Source organism: Falco naumanni, chromosome Z, assembly GCF_017639655.2.
Source record: "Falco naumanni isolate bFalNau1 chromosome Z, bFalNau1.pat, whole genome shotgun sequence".
In the NCBI taxonomy this organism is placed as follows: Eukaryota; Metazoa; Chordata; class Aves; order Falconiformes; family Falconidae; genus Falco; species Falco naumanni.
The window spans coordinates 31,605,389-31,621,538 of record NC_054080.1 but is presented as its reverse complement, the minus strand read 5'-3'; positions in this window follow the sequence as shown (position 1 = coordinate 31,621,538).

The window sequence follows — 16,150 nt, the reverse complement described above, 5'->3', positions numbered from 1 at the left end:
TTTCAGGTGCCTCTCACCTGTTCAGTGATCTCAGCTCCTCCTTCCTCCCACCTTGGTCTTTGGTTATATGCCTGCATTTTTCTATCAGGCTATCTCCGCAGTCCTCTGCCTGGTCCAGCAGAGAACAGTGCAGTGTTTCCATGTAAATGATGATATTACCTAGACAGCTGAGATAAAAGTGGTTCTGCATTAGCAAAGCTGTGGATGAGGTCTGTGGTTCTGCCAGGAAAGCAGAATAGGTTATGTGTCCAGAAATGCACATAGTCCATTATTAAGATTTCTATCTCTTTACTTTTTTAGATTTTCCTTTGCTATTTGCTAGCACTGGCACCTTGAAAAGCTATTTAGTTTAGCCCTGCATATATGCTACAGATGTGTTTTAAATCTCACCTACAGATTCACTGGGTATTTGTGCTCCTAAACTTGTTACGGCTTGGGAAAATCTGAGCTGCACTTTGTGGGAAGCTCTCAGCAGAAGGAACTGCAGGCAGCCATAGACAACTGGGACAGGACAGAGCAGGTGCTTTGCTCCAGCACATGGATGTCCCAGGCCTGGCTGGGGCTATGTGTCTGAATATCCTTGCATTGCTGCATCCTGTGTTGTTTCGCTGCTTATCAATAGAGACTTCATATCCCTGGAGTTTGCAGATTTTCCCTTGAGATAATACCAGCAAGTGGGATTTCAGAAGCACAGGCACTTGCTTTACCCTCCTGCCACTGAAATCACTGAGTATTTTACCCTTGGGATCAGTAGGAGGAGAATTAGGCCCATGCTGAGCTCTTTTGAAAATCCCACTCTTTAATGAGGAGAAAAATGGGATGTTGATGACTATGTTCTAAAAGCTCTTCAGAGAAGATGGAATTTAAAAAGCACTGAAGAGAACAAATAGAGTGCTGCAATTGCCTGTCTGACCTGCCATTTCATCCCCAGATGATAGTTTTTCTTCTGTGAATGATACTTTTAATTGCTTGTGAGATACTATGCCTCATCTACTAAACATTATATGCCAAAGCAGAGACTATAGAAAAGCTGGTAGTCTGCAGTAACTGAATTTGGCTATTGTGAAGCAGTCTTTGTGTTGCAGCATTATAACAAAAAATTAGGCCTATTTAGTGATTAACACAAAGACAGACTAATTGCCCTTTTTTTTTTTCTGTGAAGACAGTGGTTAAGGGAGCAGTCATAGCTCCCGTAACAACAGACAATAATTTTGAAAGAGCATATGTTAACCTCTTAAAATGCACTCAAATGAAGCACATATTATATATTAATTGAGAGAATACCTGTCTAGGTAAAAATATCCAGCTTGTTTTCTTCAGGAACATAGGCTAAACCATCATACAAGCTGGGGAATTTAATGATACCCTATTCTTCTGTTATGAAATGAAACAAAATGGATGGCATCGACCCTTTGAGAACCCAGTACCCAAGACAGTCAGGGATAATACAGCTCCTACCCCCTGAAGTTTGTAGCTGCAGATAGAGTCAAAGATACAAAAGTCCATGTTTACACTAGTTCATTAATGTTTGGGGATCCTTAGTGTTGAGTTGAGGTTTTGTTATTTTTCCCCTGCCTGCATGGACTTTTGTCAACAGTGTTGCCACTTAAAGTTTTGTTCAGACTGTCTTTCTCTTCCTTCCTCATCTTCCTTGTCCTCAGCTCTGCACACTGTCTTCTGTGGGCTGCTCTGAGTCTGATTTTTGCAACACGACTCATGCGGTAAGGCTGCCTTTAGCACATGTGCAAATGCTTCAGTGAATGTTCAGTGTTTCGTTTTCAGCTAAAAACCAAAGAGAAGGCAGTTCCTTCTCATTGGAGGAAGCCCCGAGCTTCCTGATGCCTCTGCCATTTTATTTGCTCTCATCAGATGGAGGAGGATGTTAAGAAAATCTTGTGCCTGACTTCTGATTCTTTTTCAGACCAGTGAACAGCTGCCCTGGAGAAAGGTTAATAATGCTGGTAATGGTAGAACAAGACTTCCAAGCTTTAAACACTCATGTCAGCCCCATCTCTGGCTGATCCTGTACTCTAGCTCATGGAGGAGGGTGTGTGAATCGTATTTGCCTTCCAGCTGTGCCTTGAATGCTTTATGGGTCAAGTCCAGCTCGTGGCTTTTTAGATAAGCTTACAATAAGTGTGAAAACGCATAATACAGAGGCAACACTAATTTTTTTTTAGCTGGTCAAGCTCTCAAAAGAATGTTTTATAGGAAATATGGCGAAGAAAGTGTGTATGTGTGTGTGCACACAAGCTTGTATACTACAGTGAAGGTTTAAAAGGAAAAAACCAAAATCAAGAACAACACAGGTTATTCATTACTGAAATAAAAGTCTCAAGGCAAAAATACACAGCTGTCACATGCTGGAGAATTAAAAATGACCATAAGCATGTATGAAAGACCTTGTGACTTTTTTCTTACATACTTCTTCTCACCCTTAGCCTGAATTGTCATATGCTCATCATCTCAGTGAGCTTTGAGACAACCAACTAATTTGCTACTGCACAGATACACAAATGCATGAGGGCTGTACAGTGGAGTTAAGATTTCATTGGGTTTTTTTGTTTTTTGGTTCTAAAGAGTATATAGGAACTTATATGATTTATAACGATTTGTTATAATATTTCTTGTTATTTGTTACTCACCTGGGATCTCCCAGTCTATGCCTAAGCTCACTGGGACATGCAGGTAGCAACTTGGACTGAGTGTTAAAGGGGCATCTAAGAAAAGGCTACACAGTCCTTTACAAGGATTCTGAGAGACATTTTTTTCCTGTTTACCTGCTTAAACGAACTTGGGTTTCTTGTCTTGGCACTATCATCTTGACAATGGATTTCCTACACATAGTTCTTGGTTTGTACAATGTAGCTCTCTTTAGCTCTGCTGTGTTACACTGCCACTGCAAGTCAACATAAAAACAAAGATTTTAACCATGTTTATAAAGATCTGGTCAGGGTGGTCCCCACTGACCCCAGGGTGAGAGGCAGCCCACCTCTTAAGTAAAGTGTGATATGCCAGCTACTGACAGGCCCATGACAATCTCCCTAGGCTAAGAAAGACAAATACACGTTTTGGCTGACATATGTGCAGGAACTTAAGTCTGTGACTTCTGTTTCTATGCACACACAGGGTCAACAAAGCATCAGCCCCTGGGAAAGGAAGGGGTCACAGTGGTACTGGGTTACGGCCAACATGAGATCATCTTGCAAAACTTGTGAGAGCTCAGCCCTCCCTTGGCCTTCATCTTCTCCTCCCCATTACATCTTTTGCCTTTATCTACCTATCTATCTGTCTGTCCGTCAGTCTACCCATCTATCATCTAATCTATCTATCTATCTGTTTGGCTTTTTGGCGCTACCATGTCCCAGCCGAAATGGGCATCTGGAGCAGAGAGCGTGGGGAGGTGAAACGTACTCCGCCGAGCTGTGATGTTTACTTTCCGCACGGGAGGGCACTGTTGGATCAGTTTTGCAGCAGGCACGGTCCTGCTGCAAGCCCCGCTCCGAATCCCACCGAGCCTGGCCTCCCCTGGGACTTGCAGCTTTTGGCGCTCTCGGGGTCCAGCCCTGGCCCCCAGCCCTCAGCTGGTACGGGACCCTTCCCTGAGATCTGGTGTCCATGGCTGAGAGTGTAGAATAAGAGCTTGTCAAGAGCTGTCGCAAAATCTGTCCCATTGCAGTGCTTTCCAGCTGCCATGGGTACTTCACACATTGAATATCTACACAGGAATTTCAAAGCAGAGCTTCAGGACTTTTGATTTTGATGTCTCAGGCTTTAATGCATCTTCAAGTAATGCCCTGTGACTAGGGGAATCTTTTTTTTTCTCTCTCAAAACCTAAGTTTTGGCCTGTTCCAAGTAAGGATGTCCCATTGCTGTGCTACTTGAATCTGTCATTTCGATCTTTTTCTTTTTTTCCCTTTGTGAAGGTAGATGCATCTTTGCATTAGGAGGAATGAAACCTTCTCTATGTGCAATGGGATGTATTTGAAGACTTTAAATGTTGACAGGTTTGAAGCAGTTAAGTTTACAAATAACAAAGGCTTTATTATAAAGATTACCTGTGCTGAAGCAGTAAGAGGCTGAAAATGCTGAGTTTGTGTTGTCCCAGAATAAATACTTGGGAACAATTGCTGCATGCTTGGACAATCTAAACCAATCTAAACAGTCTTATAACATTTCCCTGGCTGACATCTGACAAGGTAGAAAATGTGCATGAGAAAATGACAGACTGAAATTTTACAGGCCCTTGAAAAAGCCATACAGAGCCTATGGACACCCTTGAGCATCTTCAGTACATGTCTTTTGCTTTAAAAGCACCTTAAAAAAGTGTTAACTGCAGCAGAGCCCCTGTACTAGGGAGCGCTTGCTCACTGCCCTCCTTCCTTCTGGGCCAGCCACCCTGCAGTCCTCCGGTCTGGCATGAGACATAGGCAGGACTTGTCAGCTTTCTCCAATTAGTACAGCAGCATTAGTGGGCTCTGAAGAAAAGCTGTGATACCAAATCTGTTTTCAACTGTCAGGGGGTTAACGAAAATGCTGAATCACCCACTTTTTGCTGAAACATGAACTCTTTCCAGCCGGATGCGTGTAAGTTGAGGCTATCCCCTCACACCCATCCTCTAATCATTTTCTCTGTGCTTGGAAATAGGCTTCGATTTCTGCATGAGTGCAGGTGCTAATCTTTGCAATAAGTCTGGAACATGTTTATTGAACATCAGAGACCACACAATTGTTTCTGTCTTTTTTACTTCTGACGATCTTTGATTTGTGTTTGGAACCATCTGGGTGGTCTTATGCCAGCACACCATGTTACTTAGTTTTATTCTTGGAGATGTCACAACGTATTTATAGCAGTCAAGGAGGCCAGCAACAGACAAGGTAACTGCTGCATTTATTGATGGCTTACTAGCTTTGAGCAGTGGGAGCCACAGGACATGACATATGCATTACATCTCTGCTACAGCTAAACTAGGCTGAACAACATCTGGTGTTGGGTTAACAGATGACAGATCAACCAGATATTAAGATGAACAGCAAAATGCCAACAAGTTAACAGTATTAACAGCACTTCACACTCCACTCCTTCCTGAAGCTGTTTAAAAAAGATAAATGAAGCTGATAAATTTAAAGCAGATCTGGAAGTCAAACTATAAATAGTCAAGTGGACCTGGCATGCTTCAAACTGAAATCTGAACTTCCAACCTTCTTAGCAGCTTGGGACTTTTCAACAGTGGGAAGATGGATAGATACTACTTACCTCTAGTGCAAGTAGAAGCCCTAATGCTTTTGCAGGCAAACACTAATCTTAATTTTTTGGAAGGAAAACAGTTCCTCAGCCTTGGCCCTTTCTAGAAACAAATATGGATAATACCAGCTAATAGTCATGGGGTTTAGGAGTGCATCACCCTTGTGGCACCAGTAAAACTGAAGCATGAATCCAAAATCAAGTGGTTTTTTCACTGTTGTACAGGAAGAAGCAAAGGTATTTTTCACAAGAAACCAGAGTTCTGCTGTTTTGAATTTCTCAGAAAGTTTTGGTTCAGACCTTATGTGTAGTACAGCCAACAGAGTGATTCCTCATGACTCCAAAGGGCAGGGATATGGGATCATTTTGATGTCCTACTTATCAAAGGTTCTTTGATTTCCCTTCCCTCCTCCTTTCTGTAATATCAAAGGAGACCTTGATGCTTCTGCACTCCTGTTCTTGTAGGGAGGTGGGTCTCTGCTGTCACTTCCATTTTATGTATGGGAACTGAACACAGTTGGACTTGTTGATGGTGTAGAAGGAACAGGTAGCTGAAGCTGCCTTGCCAGGGTGTCTGGCTCAGTGAAAGAGCCTTCCTCTGAAAGTTCATCACTTTATGCAGCCAACTCTGTGCAAAGATATCATTCCTCCTGCTGAGCACAAAGACTTTTGAACAATTTCATCTTTTTTTTTCTGATAGTATGATACTGCTTTTTAGACATGAGAATTCATTTTTCCCAGCACCAAGCTACTCCATGGGCTAAGATAAGCAGCATCTCCAGCAGTCTCAGTGCACTCAGATCGTGTCCTCACTGAAACTCTTCCTTTTTCCTCACCTTTGAGGAGCCTTTGCATGGGTTCTCTATCTTCCAGGGCCCTGGGGAGTTGTGGCAGATTCATTCCAACAGGAGTGAAGTGCTATGTCTGAAAGAGGAGGGGAAGTGAGTAGCTTTAGGGTCTTTAGGACTCTGGTCATGCTACAGCACAGAAAAACTTGCCTGCTGCTGTAAAATCTGGAGGTTAAAGCCTTCTGGGAGACATAACCAAGTAAACAATGCCATGGAGTCAGAAGAGCTTATTGATTCTCACAGTTCTTAGGTTGTGCATGTTACTCCCCTCAATACATTCTGCTGAGTGTATTGTCCGCTAATGCGGCAATTTCCAGTCAGCTTGGAGGAATACTTATGCTATTGTAAAAGGGACAAGTGAAGCACCCTTCAGGAAAGTATGTACAACTGCCAACATCTGGGAAGGCTGAGCCCTCCTGCACTAGTTTTGGTGGAAGTATGTATCAAGGAATTCTTGGCTTGCCTTACCCAGCAAAATGAAGTCTCAGAGAAAACATGTTTAGCAGTAAACATGCTAGGAAATATTTGGAGGAGAAAAAGCTGTTCAAGCCAAAGGACATTACCACCAGTAAAAATGGTGTAGAGTGTCCTAGAGTAAACAAAGGGCAATAGTGGAAAGGCTTCTGGTCTTGGATGAAAGGACATAGTGGCAGGAAGGAGGATAAGACATTTCTATACTGTGAAGATGGAAATTGATCCCTGACTGAACAAGCATGCCATGTGTTAGCCCGCAATGCAAGATGCTGGAGCTCTACCCTAGATGCCCCGCTAACCTCCATTCCTGTGTTGACCAAGCAACTCAGCACAAGGAATGTCCTTGTTCTGCACGAGGACAGTGCCTGGAAAACTGGAAGTGGTGAAAACCTGAGCCTTGGCCAATATTAATATCTTGAAGACACTGCTGCAACCCATACAGTTGGGCATGTTTCCTGTTCCAAACCTCATTTCAGACCTCAGAAAAATATCAGGCAGGGCTCAAGGAGCTTAACAGTACAATGTGAGATGCCACTTCTTCATGGCAATGAGTTCTTTATAATGAAAACTGGATAGTAGACCCAGTGCAGTGATGAACTGTCACATTTGTGGTGTTGCTCAGCCTGACTGGCAGAGGCTGTAAGAACCACAGAAACGCACCAGGATGCTTAGAAGACTGCTACTTCAGCTGTGTCATGCACATGTGCATACCACTTCTTCTCCCCCATATGACTTAGCAGCACCTGATCAGCTGAACAGTAAGCCCATGAGCGAAGGCAGTGTACCAATACGTCACAAGTCAGATCTTCACAAGTACACACGTATGTCAGATTCATCACAAGTATTAGATGTATTACAAGTCAGATCTTCTAGGCCAAGTACAATAGATCAATTTCATATATAAGATTAAGCATACACAGCAGGCCAACACACAGTGATTGAAGATCCCATCCTGTGCACTTCTGGAGCTTCCACATTGTCTGTGGGTGTTTTGTCCGTTTCTTCTTGCTTTATTAGTTATCATTGCATACAGAGATGCAAGATATCTCTGATAAAGGACTCTGGCCTGCTTCCATGGAAATGTCAACATCCTTCATGTTAGTTTATGTGACTTTCTATTAGTCTTTCTAAGTGGTGATAATTGTATGTCACATGTACATAGTGACAGAACTCTGGAAAAGAGAAAGGGACCACTGAGCACAAACCAGAGTCCAGAGCTTCCTCCTTCCCCCCCCCCGCCCAGTATTGGCAGCAAGTGCATTAGAAAACCACCTATAACACACCACAGGACAGTCAGTAGGATAAGCTCTTTCCATAAGTCACCACAGCACTGCTGCCATCAGTTCATGGAAGTTTTCTTCTGAATATCCATTCTAGGTGATTTGTCCTGAGTTGAGCAGGACTGGCCTGTACCGCTCAATCCATTCCTCTATAACTTCATAAAGCTGCAGAGAGTCCTTGGGGTCTGGAACATCTCCTTGGACATTTGCTTCCACACACTCTAAATTCCTGCCAGTAATATTGACTGGGCATACCTGCTTGCTCTTTCACCTTAGATTTCACCTTATATTATCTGTGAATGGTCTTGAACAGATCTGGCTGCTCTAGCTGAAAATGCCAGCTCATCACAATGAAGCAATTCTAATTAAATTCATTGGGAGAGGCAGGGAAGGTATAAAAGATGAAAAAAAAACTGAAAACTTGATCTGGTGGAATGTTTCAGTGAGAAATCTAGATCCTCTAAAATGGCTTTTCATGCACCAAGACTCATTAGGGATGTTGGTATAAGATTGGCTATTATGGAAACAACCAATAAGGGATGTCACTTCCCAGAGCTTTACTGGGAAGTATAACCATTATTATATCATTACTTCCACGCCACAAGTAAATAAACAGCCCGAACCCAGTTCAATATAACATGGGGAACACTTAAGCATTAGCAGAGCTCCAGTGTTTTCAAGGCATACCTGAAGTGAAAAACTGTCATCAGAATACCAACGTTACACCTCAGACTTCAGGAAGAAAAAGAGCTGCACCTACATGTTCTCTGGCTTGAGTAGTCAAAAGTGGTCACCTAACTTTATGTTTGGCATAGCAGGCCATAGTATTTACCCGTATTCACTCCTTCGCTTAAACAAGAGCACATTTTTTCCTGGACCATCCCAATGGCTGTAGTATCTCTTCTCTATTGAAAAGCGTACACCACATATCTGGTTCAAATTTATCTTAATTCAGCTTCCAGACTCTTCCCAAGAGGCCTTTGTACCTACACCTTTGCCAGCTCAGAGAGGCTGCTATGTTCCAATTTCCCATGGATGAACTTTAAGGCTGTTGATCAATCTCTCCCTCCCTTTATGCCCCAGGAATCTCTTACTTTAATGCTTCTCAACTTCTAATTGTACTCAAGAGTCCTTGCTAGAAGCCTTTGTAGCTGAATGGCATTTGTCTGGAAATGGTGCTTCCTGAATTGTTCCCCACTCTTTTCATTTGTTGTACCCTTTTGCACTTGTTAAAAGAGGTTATGGATCCTTTTTTGCACAAGACTGGAAAAGCAAATTTCACTGGGGAAGACTGCCTCTGAAAATCAAGATCACTTTTCTTACTTTCATATACTGTTTCTACTATACTGTATTTTTTTATGACCTTTGACATACCTTATTTGGTCTGTGCCTTTGCCAGATGGGAGATAAACTTTCCTTCGTGGTAGAAATATGTAGCCCATGCTTCACAAGTTCTTCTTTTGTACTTAAGCCCCCCTGCAAATGAAGATAAATGAATATTCTCTAAGATGCAACTTCACTGTAAACACATCTGTTGCTGTGGGCTGTGAAAACATCTAACTTGTAGTCATCTATACTGAACCAAAGCCACACCTGTAACTGAAACTTTAGTGGTAATGTTTCCTGTCTGGACAGAAATTGAAATAAATTTCAGTAGTCCACCACTCCCGTTTACAGAAGAACATTGGCTGAGTCAATATAAAAATGCCTTAAACTTTTAAGCACGCTACCCTTTTTTGAGCATGCTAAATCTTTGTCTGTCTTCGGTAGTTTTCACATCCCAGTCCTTTCCATGCAACAGGTAATTTTTCTAGAGCATCCATTAACATTCAACTTTGTTGATGTGCCTGATGCTGTGCACACAGAGTGTGCTAAATTTGAGTCTCTGCAGCACAAAGGTGGTGAGCTGCCCCAGCTGTTTGAAGCCCTGTTCTTTCCTGCCTCAAGGCTGTACTCCCATACCTCATCCTTCTGACCAGCCCCCTTCACAGACAACCCTTTCCTCTGTCCCTACTTTCATGTATAAAATGGATGTTTTCTTACCACAGATGAATTCCTGACTTCAGATTCATCACATATCCTCTCGCACTTCTCCTGTTTGTGCCAGGCCCTCTCAGTGCTTGGTGATACTGACTGAAACATGGGCACAGAACTCGTATTGAGCCACTCCACTGTACCAAAAGAAAGCCTGCCATATTCTTCCTTCCAGCTCACCTTTTTAGTCTCTTTCTCCTTGAAGAGGTCTCCATTTCCAAAGTGGTCCATGCACTTTGTTAGGGACACTTTTGAATAGGAGGATGAAGGGAGACTGTGCCCTATGTGTTGTGTTAGGAATGACTGGCATGGAGTAGCAGCTGAAAACTTCAGGGAGTTAAGTGGGGAGTGTCGCTTGTACAAGGACAAGGGAGACACATGCAGCATTGGCAGGGGCAGAACAACATTCTGTTGTTCCTCTTTGCATCATTACACCATTTGTGGCCTTCCAGCCACCCTGAAAAGATATAGTTTCCATGATGATGTCCAAGGTTTGTATGGTATGTAATCATTGAACATGATGGACACAGTGAGAGGCAGCAGCAATTCCTTGGAAAGAGAAAGAGCAGGGAACCTATGTGTCAGCCCTTGCACGTGACTCATCAGTAAGAGTAAAGTAAACATGTCTGACCTCTTCCCAGGATGCGGTATTCCCTTTACTACCATTTAGCCTCCACTCTGCCCTGTGATACAAAACTAGCAGCCCAGGGTAGCAGTTAGTGGTCTGAGGTTCAGCACATTTGCAGTCTGCTGGGAAAGACTGTGGACCACGAGAGCAGAGGTGCTTGTAGGGGTGCTAGCTCTTGAGAAAAAGGGAGGTGAGGCACAAGTGGGCTTCTGAGGGGAGCTTCTGCAATGAAGGATGCCTGAATAGGGGATTTGTATCCTTGCCCAAAGTTACTGTCCAATTTCAGGATTCCAAGTTGCTTGTGCAGAACCTGAAGCAATCCTGCCAAGCTCTGACTTACTTTATTGTAAGTATCTGCACAGAATAAGCAGCTCTGAGTCTCACAAGAACCACTGAAAAACACAGTTCCCTGCATCTTCTCGCTGGGAATTGGACTCACAGGTCTTCTGGACATCACCATGGCATTCAGACAAAGTCAGGACCGTAGTTTGGCTCTGCAGAGGTCTGATAGGTTCATAGTGTTCTCTTATTTGAAGAGGCCTCAAACAAGCAGGACAGCCAGCTGAAGTGTCTAGGTGTATGGTGCAGCTCAACACTGGAGCCAAAAAACTCATTCAAGGTGCTACCAAACATCCAAGAGTGTGCTACTCTGCAGAAAGTCTGTGAGCCTTCATTGTGCATTGACACATGGTAGTTTCCCCAGCCTGCTGGACTTAGGAGCTCTCCCCTACAGCCTGGCAGCTGCTGTTGGCAATCCCAACACACTCTTGACAGGGAGCTGGGTCTGCAGTGTGTTGTAAAGGTAGATATTGCTATTGCAAGTGCCTGGTTTGCTTTGCAGGTATATAGGGAATAACCTTGTGCACCAGGACAGGCTGGGGGCCAACCAGCTGGAAAGCAGATTTGTGCAAAAGAGCCTAGGAGTCCTGGTGGACACCAGGTTGAACATGAGCCAGCAATGTGTCCTTGCCACAAAGAAGGCAAATGGTGCCCTGGGGTGCATTGGGAGGAGCGTTGTCAGTAGGTGGAGGGAGGGGATCCTTCCCCTCTCCTCGGCACTGGTGAGGCCACACCTGGAGTGCTGGGCTCAGTTCTGGGATCTCCAGTACAAGAGAGATACGTACATACTGGATAGAGTCCAGCAAAGGGCCATTAAGATGATTAAGGAACTGGGGCATTTCTCTAGTGAGGGAAGACTGAGAAAGTTGGGTCTGTTCAGTCTGGAGAAGAGAAGATTCAGAGGGGATCTCATCAATGTATGTAAAGACCTGAAGAGAGGCTACAAAGATGATGGAGCCAGGCTCTTTTCAGTGGTGCCCAGTGATGGCCAGGGGCGATGGGCACAAATTGAAACATAGGAAGTTCCTTCTGGACAATGAGAAATCATTTTTCACTGTGAGTGTGACTGAGCACTGGCACAGTTGCCCAGAGGGACAGTCGCTCCCTTCTTGGAGATATTCAAAAGCCATCTGGACATGGTCCTGGGCAACTGGCTCTTGGTGGCCCTGTTTGAGCAGGGGCGTTGGACCAGATGACCTCCAGAGATCCCTTTCAACCTCAGACAGACTGTGATTCTTCATGATTTAGTGTCACTGAAATCAGTATTTCTCTGCTGGAAATACTTACTTTTTGATAACTGGGTATAACTATGTTATGCAAATGTTCTGCCTGAAAGGTTTGGGTTGCTACAATATGAGCACATCACACCTCTAAGTGTATATATTGGTTTGAAGTATGTGCTGAATGTCATCCCAAGGAAAGGACAGTACAGAAACCCTTTATGATATTTGATGCTGTAAATATATTTGTGAAGCAAAACTACTGCCCTTACAATAGACAGCAAAAAAACCCCAGCCATTTGCAATGTCTCTCTAAAGATATCTTTAGCAAAAAGTTAACTGTTTTCTAGCATTTAAAATTTATAGGCATATGGGAACACCATCACCACCCTTCACCAAGATGGCTTTGAAAGAAGTTATTTGAAATGGCAAATCTAAAAGTTGGGGTGTGTGATATGACAGGACTCATGAAAATGAAATAACCAAATGAGGTGAAGCGCATTTAAAATTATTGGAAGGATTTACTGCAGCATGTAAGGGAGCTGTCAGGCAGACTAGATATCTCACTTGGTTGTTACTGTTGCCTCATTGCATTTTCATACAACGAGGTTCTTATTCCTCTAAGGTGACTGACTGCTGCATCCTGACTGCATTGGATTCTGTGACAAGCATCCTTCATCCAATGCAGGAAACATCTGAGCAGTGCCAGGGGAAGTCTGAGCTGCAGCTAACTTAAAAGACCTACCTGACATGGATGCAACAGTTCCAATGATCCTGGCAACATAAGTAAATCTACAGCAACAAGATGATGGAGAAGGCTTCTGGTACAAGCAGGAAGATGGGCCCTTATTTTCCAAACAGAGTTTTTTATGGTTTGGTGAGATGCTGAGCTTGTTTAGCTGGCTAGGTCTGTAGGAAAGGCTCAGATCATGCTGCACACAACATGAGCTCTCAGTCATCAAACACCATCCAAAACACCATTTCTCCTCATAACTGCCTGTGACTAACCTACAAAGGCTCCATGACCAGAGGGCATGGAAGAAAGAGAGGCTTAGGCCAGACATCAGTTGTAAATGTGCTCAGTAGACTACAGAGCTAATAACCAAAGGGAATAGTTACATCAGGTAAATCATTCACAGTTCACAGACTTTGCTGGTCCTACAGGACCCAAGGATTGTGCTGCTATGCCTTCTGGAGTGCCATCCATCAGGATTATTTAAGTACATGTAAGCAATGAGTGCTCATGTAACAATGCTCTTTTTCACTGGTGACAGACCTAACCACAGAGTGGACTTTCTTGTACTGTAAAACAGTTGAATACAATGGGGCTAAGCATAGTGTAAATGCCAAGACAGATTACAGCAAAATAGTTTGGAAAGGGCTGGAGCATGGCCAGGCAATGCATAGCTGTGCTGGGGAGCCGTGAGGCAAGACCAGGGTAGGGTACAGCCAGCCGTGTGCCCCCACCACCACCCTCCCCCCCCCCCCCCCTCCAGTGGAATTGCTGTGCTTTGCCTTTGCAATGGTCTTCCACAGCAGTGTGCCGGCTGTGCTTCCCAGGCACAACACTGCACGTAGCTTGGTCGAGCCTTTTCCCTGCAATTCAGCACAGATCCAAGCATTCAGCCTTGCCTCCACAGAAACTGCCTGGAAGCCAATGCTGGGAGCTGGGCATTTTTCATTCCATTAAGTATTCACACTTTCTTCCCCTGTCTTGCTGTTGTTTTTAAACATGACAGACAATAATCATAAAACAAAAGCATTTACATTCTCTCCACTGGCAATGCAGCACATTCACAACCAACATCAAAGGTGGGGTTTAGTGATCATTAGTGCAATATCACCCTTCAACATGATCAAAGCAATCAGTGCCCAGGCACAATAAAGAAGATGGAGCTCTGATTCAGCTCCTCCATAAAAGGCAATGATAAAGAGGTCTAGGGAGAGGGTGAGAGCACAGTAAGTATATGAGGGCATGTGGCTGAGATATCCTTTTACATCAAAACCAATTCTCATTTCATATCCAATTATACCTCTGAGCTCTTCAGCCCAACATCACTGTCATCTCTGGCTTTCAATTGACATTGCAAATTGTGAAATAGAAAAAGCTACCATAAAGCATGTCTCAGTTGAAATTCCTTCTGAAGTTTGTCACTGCAGATGGGTACCTCTTTGAAAGCTGGGATATTTGCTTTAACCTTATTGATGCTGCCAGCCAGCCTCTTTCATATTTGGGTGAGGGCATAGTCAATGAAAATAACCTTTTTGCCTCCTGTCTGATACAGTGCAGAAAGCTCTGAGTGCAAGGACAATGGACTTTGCACTTTTGGTTCCCCATAGCCAGGGAAACAAACACCATTGAAGGCAGGCATAGAGATGTCATTCATCAGGCCACGGTAAGGGACTGATCTTTATGTCTCTTGGACTTGCGCAACTCAGGCTACAAAAGTGAACCTGGAAAATCCCACTCTCGTGTTCTGCCTGAGTGGGAGCACCTCTGAAGCACAGGCTTTTCTATATTCCAGGGGTATTGTCCCAGTTACTACTTACAGCACTTACATATTCAGTGCCCTGTCCTTTAAATTCAGGTTCAAACGTAAGATTTGCAAGGTGTGGTGGAGAGGCTAGGAGAGCTTGTGGTTTGTGGGTGGGAGGGGCTTTTGGTAGGGTATGTGGGTTAACAAGACCTCAGATTCTGGAAGTCTGGCCCCAAAGTACGTAGCCCATGACTGCGACTGAGTCACTCTGTCTTCTCTTGTGTAAGCTAAACTACAAGAACTTCTTAAGCTTTTCTCTGGAAGATAATTTTTCACACTCTGAATGGCTTGTAAATAAGATGTTCTAAAATGTATCTTGGGGGAGAATACAAACAAAAGATTAGACACAGTAAAAAGAAAGGCATTTAGTGATACCTAGCAGGGCAGGACACTTGTTTGAAAGTAGCAAAGCATCAAGAAATATTGGCAAGTTGAGTTGGCAGCAAATTAAATATGGGTTTGTCGACCACTAAGGGACTAAGAAAGGGAAGTAACTGAGTCGTGTGTACTGAAGAAAAGGAGCTATGGTAAGTTGCAGAGGATACAGAACAATTCAGGAACAGAACAGAGATGTTTTTCAGAGGGAGGAAACTATTTTGCTTAAAAGGATGAGATAGGTAATAAATTTAAGGCAGAGAGGTACTTATCTGTGTTAACAGTGAGCATAAAACTGATGCTGTTTCACTCATTCCCATAAAGCTTCATCAGTATACACAAGCGAGCAATGCAGCTCTTTGCCTGAATCGTGAAATGGCTTCAGCTAGATAGCTTCCCATCTTGCTTTAGAAATACTCTCTTCTGAGTAACAGCAGCATAACCTGTTCTACCTGCTGGAGTGTCTTTAACTTCACCTACTTCCTATTTCAGAAGTAAAATGGGTTTTCTTTCCCAAAAGCTCCAAAGTCACGCATGAGGGAGTATAGTGGCCTGTGGCTCTTCAGCACTGAGCCAAACACCCATGTAATTCCTGGGGAAAGCAGGGTACTCAGGTCTAGGATCCTTGGGGGCTGGCATATGGAGCAGAGGGTGCAAACCAGAAAGCAGCGCTGTGTAAATTACAATCTGATCTGAAAGGTGCCCGGGCACTTTTTGCTGCTCTGGTTTTCCACTGTGAACCCCTTCCCCTCTGCCTGCACTCTAGGCCCTTCCCTTTGGAAACAGAAAAAAGCAGACATGCCTGTTTGTGATCTCCAGCCTGATGGGCAGAGCAACCTCCTGAGTGGCCCTGACTTGCACAGAGCAGAAGACCATGCTGAATGAGGCATTCACAGGGGGTTTGACCTCATCTTCAAATAACAAGTTTGAAAATTGATCCCCATCCGACCTAGGGTTTTTGGCACCTGTGCACACCAATGCCTGGCCACACTGGGCAATGCTGAGCAACTCCGTTCTTCTTATGACTGTAGCCGCTGCTGAGGCCAGCAGGACCTGCATCTGTGAACTCTGGCACCAATGGCATGCATAGCTTTCTGGAGCCTCAGCTTCAAGGACTTTGGTGCCCCTGTCATCTTCAAACTAGGATTTTAGCTTTCTGAATTGCTTGT